The 10067-nt window shown below is 41.5% G+C and overlaps 1 protein-coding gene across 4 annotated transcripts in view; it reads left to right on the top strand.

The window, feature by feature from the left end:
• The first annotated feature begins 1729 nt into the window (after positions 1–1729).
• Positions 1730–10067, top strand: part of RHOH (ras homolog family member H) — a 47387-nt gene continuing 39049 nt past the window's right edge. For 3 of the 4 annotated variants that reach the window (XM_077758857.1, XM_077758859.1, XM_077758858.1), the window contains exon 1: positions 7726–8013. The gene's annotated coding sequence lies outside the window, so the exon portion shown is untranslated. Of the gene's footprint in view, positions 1986–7725; positions 8014–10067 lie in introns of those variants that run through there. The other variant, XM_077758860.1, reaches the window with a different exon arrangement.

Below are 10067 nucleotides of genomic sequence, written 5' to 3'. Positions count from 1 at the left end.
TATATGTATATATATATATATTTATTTATTTATATAAAGTACTTAACTGGCACATGTTAAATGCTCAATAAATGGTAGTTCAGTGTGACTCATTATTAGGTTATTATTATTATGAGTTGGTTAAAAAGATTATGGGGGCAGAGAATAGCAAGCCGGAGGACAAGGCACTGTGACACTGTCTTAAAAGGCTCATTTTTTGAAAACTGGATTTTTCCACGAGGTATTTAGCTTTGGTCATATTTCTTTCTAGATGTGAGTGGTCCATCACGAAATGACTTACAAGGATTCAGAGAAGAGACTCAGGGCAGAAAGGTGGAGAAGAAGGCAAGTGGAGGGTAAGGGCCGAGAGGCGAGCACCCCCAATTCCCCCCTGGGCAGTCAGCTCCCCCTTCCCAATGCAGGCACAGGAAGAAGCAAGTCTCCCAGGGTGAGCAGAAGGCAAAGTCTCATTAAACCTGCGGAGGTATGCTGATGTTAAGGACCATTAAACATTAAAATCACTATTGGATGTTTTAAAAAACAGACTATGGCTCCCTCTCCTTCTCACCGAGGACTTTCTTAACCTTCCTATTTGATTATGCATCTCGTCCAAGCTTTCTATCCCTCTTTTCTGCTTTATTTTTCTTGTTAGTAATTAACACACTGTAACACACGATATTACTAAATTATGATCATTGCATCTCTCTCCAGTAGATGCAAACTCCTGAGGGCAGGCAATTTTGTTTTTGTGATTCTTTTTGTTCCCTGCTGTCTTCTGATGGCCTAACACAGTGCTTAGTGAATATAACAGCTAGTGTTCAATAAATATTTGTTGAATGAGATAAGAAAGGAAAAATTTCCCTTATCTTAGCTGAATGAACAGTGTAGTGTATGAACAGAGGACCTTAGAAGGCATGTCTGAAGATTCCGTGGTTGTTTTGATTACAAAATAAAAAATAAAGTACCATTAACAACTTTGATTTTAAAATTTCTACATCCTTGGGGCACCTGGCTGGCTCAGTTGGTAGAGCATGTGACTCGATCTTGGGGTTGTGGGTTCAAGCCCCACATTGGGAGCAGAGATTACTTTTAAAAAATTCTAGATCCTTTTAAACGGCCGAGACAATGAACACATGATATTAGGATCCTATCCATGATGTGTAAGCTTGTATGACTTTATTCAGCCAGCATTTGGGCACTGGCAAAGCTTCTCAAATTATGAAATTTAATACTTGTTGCTCGAAGAGTAGGATAGAGATGGAAGAAAATAATTCCAGAAGGCAAAAGTCCAAAACAGGCGTGGCTAATAATAGCCATCATATTAATTGGCGTCTACTGTATTTCAAGGACTTTGCAGCCTTTTTTTTTTTTTACAAAATTCTTCCAAGATAGTTATTATTATACCTATTTTCCAGATGGGAAGACTAGGGCTGTGTCCTTGCAATTAAATAGAGATGGTGTTTGAATCTTGCTTTGTCTTAATTCGAATGTATACTTTCCCCCAAATTTCAGATTGCCTTTGGGTACAGACTTCAGCCTGTTCCCCCCAGAACTGTGCAGATCTGTTATTTTGAAGAGATGGCAAGTTAGCACTCACTACTCTCTGCTTTATAACTGAAACGTTTGCAACCCCCGCTCCGAGCAGGTGTGCTGAGTTGCAGTTACTCTGTGATGTTTGTGCCCAAACTGAAGATCCCTATCAAGGCAACGAGTAAAATATGAATGTGAGAAGAAGCAGTGATGGCCTTCTTCTTCCTCTTTTTTAAGGAAACCAGAATTTCTGCATCAGAATGAATGCTGTGCTCCTTGCAGGGGTCCCATGAGAGTTTATGCACTTGCCCCAAAGATTCTGCTCTTACATCATGTCTCGAGCTCCTCTTCTGGATTTGCTCTGAGCCTGCCCAAGGCATAGTCTTTTAAGTTTCTTCAATGCTAGCAAATCTTTGTCCTTTTCGAGTGGATTCGATTTTGGGAGACAGCCTTTGGAGCAACATCCAGTGGATAAGGTGGGTGACCACGCCAGATTATATTTGGAGTTAGAAACAGGTTGTGAACAGAGTGTAGTGATTCTGGTTTTGTTTTGTAGTTTGTTAAACCATGTCAGGAGGACATTGTAAAAAAGTTTCTAAAAGCACTTTGACTAATGCCTGCAATGTTGGAAAAGTGCATCAACTACTAAGTGACTGCTTTGCAGGATAATGGTTATTTGACTACATTGGCTCTGTTCCAACAGTTTAAAAAAAAAAGTACCCTAACTTTAGAGCCACAGCTTGAATGATTACTTTGCGTACTATCATCTTCTGCAACAAGATCCTGCGTTGTTATGAATTATGGCTTTGCAATAAAAGAGAACCAGGATGTACATGTTTGCTAGATAAACACAGTTACACAGGGCAAACAGACCAGGATAAAAATGACAGTTGAGAATCCGGAGAACCTACTATTTACTAACACAAAAAGTAGCATGTTACGTTAAAACAGTTAAAGAGAAGATAGATGCTGGGAAGAACAGTGGGGGAAATGACAGTCTTTATGGTTATGGCAAAATAAGAGAGAAGCTAGAAGATGTTTGAAATGATATTCTTATCTGGTTAGGGCGGCTGTTGTCATAATGAGTTAAAATGTGTACGGAAGAAACTGTTCATCTGATTCTAGCCTGTGGCGTTTCTAAGATATTTTAATATGTAGAATCTTAAAGGGTATTTTCCATGAATGTATTTTACACTGATGAGTTATACATCAGAATTAAGCTCTTTCTCTTATGGAGGGCTAACATTTTGCAATCTCCATCATGAAATCTCTCAGTCAGAAGGATACGTGTTTTGATTTAATACAGTTATCATGCAGTGGGGAGCGGGGTAAGAATAATTACAGTATGACCAATGCCCTGGGTTTCAAAGCATTCAGACAAGGTTTTAGTACCTATTTTCCACCTTCAGAATGCACTGAAATATTTTATCTTATTAGATGGCATATCACAGATGAGGTCTGTGTAAACATTAAAAGCTACCCATTAAATCTAAATCATCTCAGTTAATAAGCTAATAGTCAGAAGAAGGGGGGGCAAAAATAATTTAGTAAATGATTGATATTGAAAGATTTCCAAGATTTTACTATACATTACGATTACCACTGTCATTAAGAATTCTCTTGGGAATAAATGGCAAAGCGTGTTTGCAACGGACAAGGATACTACTTATGCCCAAGTTCAGGGCATACAGACAGTTGTCCTATTATTTAAAGATTTTCAATAAAAGAGGCCCTTGTTCTTAGGAGACTGTTAAAGCGAAAATAAGCTGTTCTTCTGCCATATCAGAGGGTATTTCAAATGAAGGTGTTTGGGGAAAGCAAGTCTTGACCTTAAGTGGGTTGTGTTTGCCTGGGAATCTCAGAGGAGGGGTTCCCAAGAGAAAAAAAAATGGACCTGTGGCCTGGGGGATCGGCTGCATCTCCCTCTCCGCAGCGGCCCAGCTCTCTCCCCTGGGAGACAGTGGCATGAAGGGCCAGGGCAGTTGGATGGGGTAAAACTTTCTTTTCCTTTTCGTAGGCCATAGGGTTTCTTTTAACCAGCTGAGGTCTCCTTGGGTACATATTGTAAAACATATTTTGAAATGTTTGTCACCTAGAGTCATCATGAGGATTAGATGAGAGAATCAATCTGTCATTCAGCAAATGGTTCTTGCGTGACTATTCAGTGCCCAAGAAACACCAGGGAACAAGGCCAAGCCGTGTTTTTGTATTTGTTGTTTTTTAATTTTTTTAAAATGTTTTATTTATTTCTAGGAGAGAGAGAGACAGCGTGAGCAGGGGAGGGTCAGAGAGAGAGGGAGTGACAGACTCTGAAACAGGCTCCAGGATCTGAGCTGGCAGTCAGCACAGAGCCCGACGCGGGGCTCGAACCCACGAACCGTGAGATCATGACCTAAGCGAACGTCGGACGCTTAACCGACTAAGCCACCCAGGCGCCCCGGCCAAGCCATGTTTATAAGACTGTTTGGTGGGGGCTCTGGCAGTGTCAACATGGGTGGTATGGAAGCTTATGGGAGGTGGGTTCCCGGAATATGGCTTATAATAAGAGTCTGTTCCCTACGAGGAACCCCATACCCATAGCTGAATTCCCCAGGATTTCCCCCACCTCAGGCTCAAAGCCGGACTTTGTAGTGACTGGTGACCTGAGAGGTTTGGATGTGTGTGTGTCTGTGCCTGTGTGGTATATATGCGTATTTTAAGTCATTTGCTTCTGCCCCTCAACATTATTCCTGTCTATTAACAGAATGAGGGGAAGAAAGAGACAGAAAGAGACTGAGCTAGAACCAAAAAGAGAGGTTTCCAGGAAAGGAAGAAAGTGAGATAGCTCTCCCCAACCCCCTCCCACCCTCCCCACGAAAACACCATTGGATTAAACTCCATGTGAAGATTGGAGGTGTGGAAGAGACATTAGGAGAAGCTGTTTCTCACGTCAGGAACAGGAGGAAGCACAAAGCCTAGACGAGAACACCGGAAATGACAAATTATACACACGGGGCAAGCCAGTCCATCAGCAGAAGAGGGCCCAGCCAGGGAGTCAAGCGGGAAAGGGCGGTCTTGCAGTCTGACCCAGCAAGCCCTTCCCACCAACGTCCAGGATGCGGTGGGAGTGGTTGGACCCTTGACACACCCCACGTAGCCTGACCCTGGGAGTATGTGTGCCTTTGGTGGAGAAACGCACAAGGCCCGAGGCCTCATGCTTGTGGCACCTCTTGCTTTGTGTCTCAAAGGGCAGAGCCTTGCCTCACCCTCTACTGCAGGTGGAGGGGGGCTGTCCATGCAGGCCACTGTCCCTGCCCGACTCCTCCACTTTCTCAAGGGAAATTGGGACGCAGAAAACCCCTAGGTCTCTTGCTGGAAGCATGACCAATTTCGAAGTCATTGCCACCCCAAATCTTTTAGAAGCTTGCATGAGAAGACTCTTCTATCCCCAACTTTCTGAAGAACATCTGAAATTGGTCTTCATCTCTGCACTAATTTGGCACCTCATAGCAGCACCCCAGGATAGTGCACCCTGTATTAACCACCCCCTTCCGGCACACCCTCCCCTACTTGCACCCTGGGGTTGCTTTTAGTCAAGTCTTTCAAGAAATGAAATCAGCCTACGTTGAGAAGCAACGTAAGGAACCACCTTGCAAAACTTGTCGCTGGCTGTGTTTAACATAAGGATGGTGTCTTATGAGATGTCCTATGAGAATTCGGGGGCCATGTTTCTCCTTAGTCTCAGAAATATAGGTATTTTTATTGAGGAGCACTCAATTTTTTCACGTGGAAGAATTTGTCACTTCATGTGGGTTGCTTAAAAGCTGAGAGCCACATGGCATATATTTTCTGTATCAACTTGGTTTTAGAATCTTTGTCTTCATTTCTCTTGGCCTCATCTTTTCATTTCTCATTTTCAGTTGGCTTTATCCTGCTAAGTATATGTATCCTTACAAGCTGCTCTAAATCTTTCGATGAACAAAATCAGAGATAAATAAATAAGGTATCCACAAGCTATATGTTCTACTGACCTAATAATATCATGATGGTGATCTGGCTTTTCACAGAGAATTTTCTAGAAGGAGATAATATGCTCATCAGAGAGCTGAAGGATCTCACTTGGCAGATTGAGTTCTCAGTGCACATTAAAAAATTGACATTTGCGTTCATGTTAAGAGTCTCTTATGGGCTTAGTGATTGTGTGTTCCTCTCTGAGAATGTCCATCTTGCAGTTTATTCCTGCCACTGCTGCACACTAGACATATTAATTCACTTCCACTCCCTTGAACGTGGCAAACTCTTTCCTACCTCAGGGACTTTGCACATATAAATTACCTCTGCTTGGAATGTCCTTCCTTCTCCTCTCTCCACATCCCTCTTTCTCATCATTAGAACAGTGGTGGCACATTAGAATGATCGAGGGTATGTGTGTGTGTGTGTGTGTGTGTGTGTGTGGTGTCTTATTAATACCCGGGCTCCAGGGGCGCCTGGGTGGCTTAGTCGGTTAAGTGTCCGACTTTCGCTTGGGTCATGATCTCACGGTTCGTGGGTTCGAGCCCCGTGTTGGGCTCTGTGCTGACTGCCAGCTCGGAGCCTGGAGCCAATTTCAGAGTCTGTATCTCCCTCTCTCTCTGACCCTCCCCTGCTCATGCTGTCTCTCTCTCTCTCTCTCTCCTAGAAATAAATAAAAAAAAATTTATTTAAAAAAAAAATACCCAGACTCCAAATGAGACAAATTAAACTAGAATCCTCAGGGGTGCAACCTAGGTACTGGCATTCTTAACAAGCTTCTCAGATGATTCTGATTTTTAGCCAGGACTGAGAACCACGGCTGTAGGTCTCAGCTTAAATATTAGCTTTTCAAATTGGCACTCCTTGAGCACCTCTAGGACACAGATCTTGTCTTGCTCTCCAGCTCAGCTTCTTCCCTGACTCCTTTGTAATAATCACTACTGTTTGTAATTATTGCATTTATTTGAATGTTTTTGTTTGTCCCTCATTCCCCACCCCTCAATTAAGACAAAGGTGCTGTGAGGACAGAAAATATATCTGTCTTGATCTTTGTGCTTTTCTTCAGTGTCCAGTGTTAAGTGCATAACAGGATTCTGAGTCTACAATGATGAGGATGGCCCTCAAATAATACTACTGATCTGTGGGGCCTCCTGGAAGCCAGTGAGGCTCCCTGGAATATTATGAGAGAATCCATATCAATGCTCAGTGGCTATTTTAACTGGCAAAATGGTTGCACACACTTTCCTCTTACCTGACCCCTGTGTCCCAGGAGTTTTTCAAGTGAGATCTATAAATATATCCTGATTCGGATCATCTCCTTATGTTCGTTGTCCTTCTCCTTCATTTGATTTTGACCATTGTGAGTGAGAGATTCCAACTTGGTCATCTTTGTGTTCCCACCCTATTCTAGCACCCGGCACTGAATCTCACACATAGAGGGGCTCCATAAATATTTGTTGACTTGAATGGAGTTGACTTTATCTTTATGGCATGTAGATATTTTGACCAAGATTTCACCCTGGGCGGTAGCTTTTATGATTATCCAGAGATTTGAGGCATGGGGGATTGTGAGCACATCATGAAAGTTAAATTTGTTGGTCTAGGCAACTGCACCATAATGCAAATGCAGATGGTATCTACAGCTGGATTGCACAGAAGCACAAAACAAGTAAATTTCTGTTTGGAGGCAAATAATGAAACTGTGAGGAGTCTGAAAACAACTCAGTCACCTACCTCATAGCACAGGTGCGGGTCCAAAAAAGGATGCATTCATGGTGGGGCTGCTTGAGCTTTGCTCTGGCTGAGTCAGTTCTTTCTAAATTATTATTTGATAGTTATTAATAAATCAAAGCAAACCATCCACCTACTGTTTTCCCTTCATAGTTCGTATGTTCACCAAGTTGATGTGTATGTTCTAAGGTACTTTTTTTCCCTAAGCTTAAATTACTTGAGACTAGTTAGAGGAGTGGACATTTTTTTTCTTTCTTCTGCTTTATTTTACTTCCTTAAGGAATCATCTTGGTTTTTCACTTTTCCTTTCCTCATTTTACGTAGATTATGTGTTGGTGGGAAATGGAGAGGCCTCTTATCTGGGAAGGTATTCATATTGTCATGGAGAGAAATGCACGTGCTCGCCCGCGCGCGCGCACACACACACACTCATAAACCCACACAAATGAAATCCCCTCTTCAGAGAAGCCAGCTACAGGAAATTGACTTATGCACAGGAACTTGCTAATCTCTATTGTCACATTCGGATTGTTCCTGCCACCTCAGTCACCGCGCACACTAAACCCTACCATCTTGGGTTGGAATCTCTGCCAGCTCAACTCTCATATTTTTGGTTCTTCCAATGTAAATCAGTTATATTCTTGGGGAGAAAGGAAAAGTTGATCCCAGTGGAAATTATAACAGCACTCAGGCAGCTTTTGCTTTTACTTACCTGCACCGAACAAATTAACTTCCGGAGTCAGTCATTTTGGTGTCAAGAAATTTCTTCGCATTCTACAACAGGTAAGACTTTTGCTCCTTTAAAAATATTTCCTCAGTGTCAAAAGAAATCTATCCAATTTATTTAGCTTTACTGTAGGCTAAATGCAGTAATTATCTTTTTCTATAGTTGTAAAGTACGGAGCCATATTATGGGGGAACGGGGACTTGCCTTGGTATCCAAGCCCCCGCACCCCTGCCCATCATCCTAACAAAATGCATATCAACTTTGAAACATTACAAGTTATAATAATTGGGTTTTTTTTTTTTGGTTTTTTAGATATTCTAGAGAATTTGTGATTGACTATGACTGAGTTCAAATATTTGGGTAGTTGAAATATCACCCTATGTTTGATAAGTAAAAATCCTCTCAGTTATATAAATAAGAGTTTTAAATTTTCTGAATTAGAAAAGAAACCAACCAAAATCCAGATAATGTGGATTTGGATCTAGAATTTCTAGCTTGTCTGTTTCACCTATTGTCAATGCTCGAGTCCTCTTACTACAAGTGGTATATGAAGCATAAGTATTTATTTTTAAATTGAATTGAATTGAATTGAATCAAATTAAATTTAGTTTTTGAGGTGGTTTGATTTGGGGACATGCTGTGAGGCACCATCAATAGCCTGGGTTATAACTAAATAAAGGCAGAGAAATCACTAGGTTAAGGTGCTTCACTAAATTAAAGTTGCCATTGAAATATTCAAGCAAACAACAAATAGTCAATAATCACTTTTTGATTCCAAGCTGGCGCTCTGGAGGATATAAGAAAAATATATGGAATTCTCTACCCAAAGAAACTTATAATCAAGTAGTTGTGGCAAGAAATAAAATTCAGGAAGAGGTAAAATTCAGAGGGGAATGGAGTGATGACTGGGGTGACATGGGTGGTAAGATATAAGAATTCCTAGAAAGGGGGTTTGAGGGTAAGCAAGAATGGTCTGGGAGACACGGGCTTGGAAAGACATGAGATTTGAGTAGATGGAGAATCGGGAGATTCATTCGCCCGGGAAGATTGTGTGGGCAAAGACACAGAGGTAAGACTGACGAGATGAGCAGTCCAGTTGAGGAGACTGGCCTTCAAAAGAGGAAAGTTTGTTTTCCACATTGGCAGGAAATAAGCTTGGAAAATTTCGGTGTACATAGGTTATAGAGGACCTTGAGAGGCTGCTGAGCAGAACTGACTCCGTTCAATAGTTTTCTAGTCTTCTTACACCATCAGGCTCCTCTTTTGAGCTTTCATAGCACTCGCAGAATTCCAGGTGAATGGGAGCCCAGAGATCCCTGCCTCTTCATTTTGGGACTACTTTATATCTTCCTCTTGCCTTCCCTTTACTGTCTTCCTTTACTATACCATTTATGCCGAGAAAGGTTTGTGTGACTCAGGGATCCTGTAAGACCTCCATTTCTGGTTACTACAGACCAATCATCCAGTATTAAAGTGGCCTTCCTCTTGGGTGAATGATTTGGTTGACCAAGCAAGCCTCTAGTCTTCAAAAGCCAGTCCAAAAACTCCATAAAATATGTATTACTTCCTTTGCATGTCTGAATGAGATGCTATGGATCTGCTGGTGCTTTTTTCCTAATGATTTTGAGCACTTTTTTTTCTTCCGAACTGTGAAGTATTTGCATCCATAAAATAACAAAACTACAGTGTGGTGCATAAGAATCCAGTCTTTGGAGCCAAATTACCTTGTGGCGAACCTGGGGCTATTGCTTCTGAGCTATGGGAACCTAGGACACATTATTTCACTTCTTCAATCCTCAGATTAAAAACAAAAATCTGTAAAGTAGCTCTAATAACTGAAAATACCTATGTCAGAGTTGTTGTAAGGATAAAAATGAGATATAAATATGTACAGCATTTAGCCTAGTGCCTGGCATAAAATAAACTCTGAAGAAATGTAGCTATTACGATAGTTATGAAGACTTGGCTAGGGACACAAGAGTGAAGATGATATGTTGTCTGGTTGGGAACAAGATAACTATAAAGTAACTCTTTTCATGCCAATGTTGCTTTCAAAGGAGAATGGGGCTGATGGGTGAAGGCTGGAAATTAATATTTTTTGAGCATCAAG

The sequence above is a fragment of the Crocuta crocuta genome, unplaced genomic scaffold (assembly GCF_008692635.1).
Source record: "Crocuta crocuta isolate KB4526 unplaced genomic scaffold, BGI_CrCroc_1.0 scaffold223, whole genome shotgun sequence".
NCBI classification, from domain to species: Eukaryota; Metazoa; Chordata; class Mammalia; order Carnivora; family Hyaenidae; genus Crocuta; species Crocuta crocuta.
This window is presented reverse-complemented; position numbering and strand designations above follow the sequence as displayed.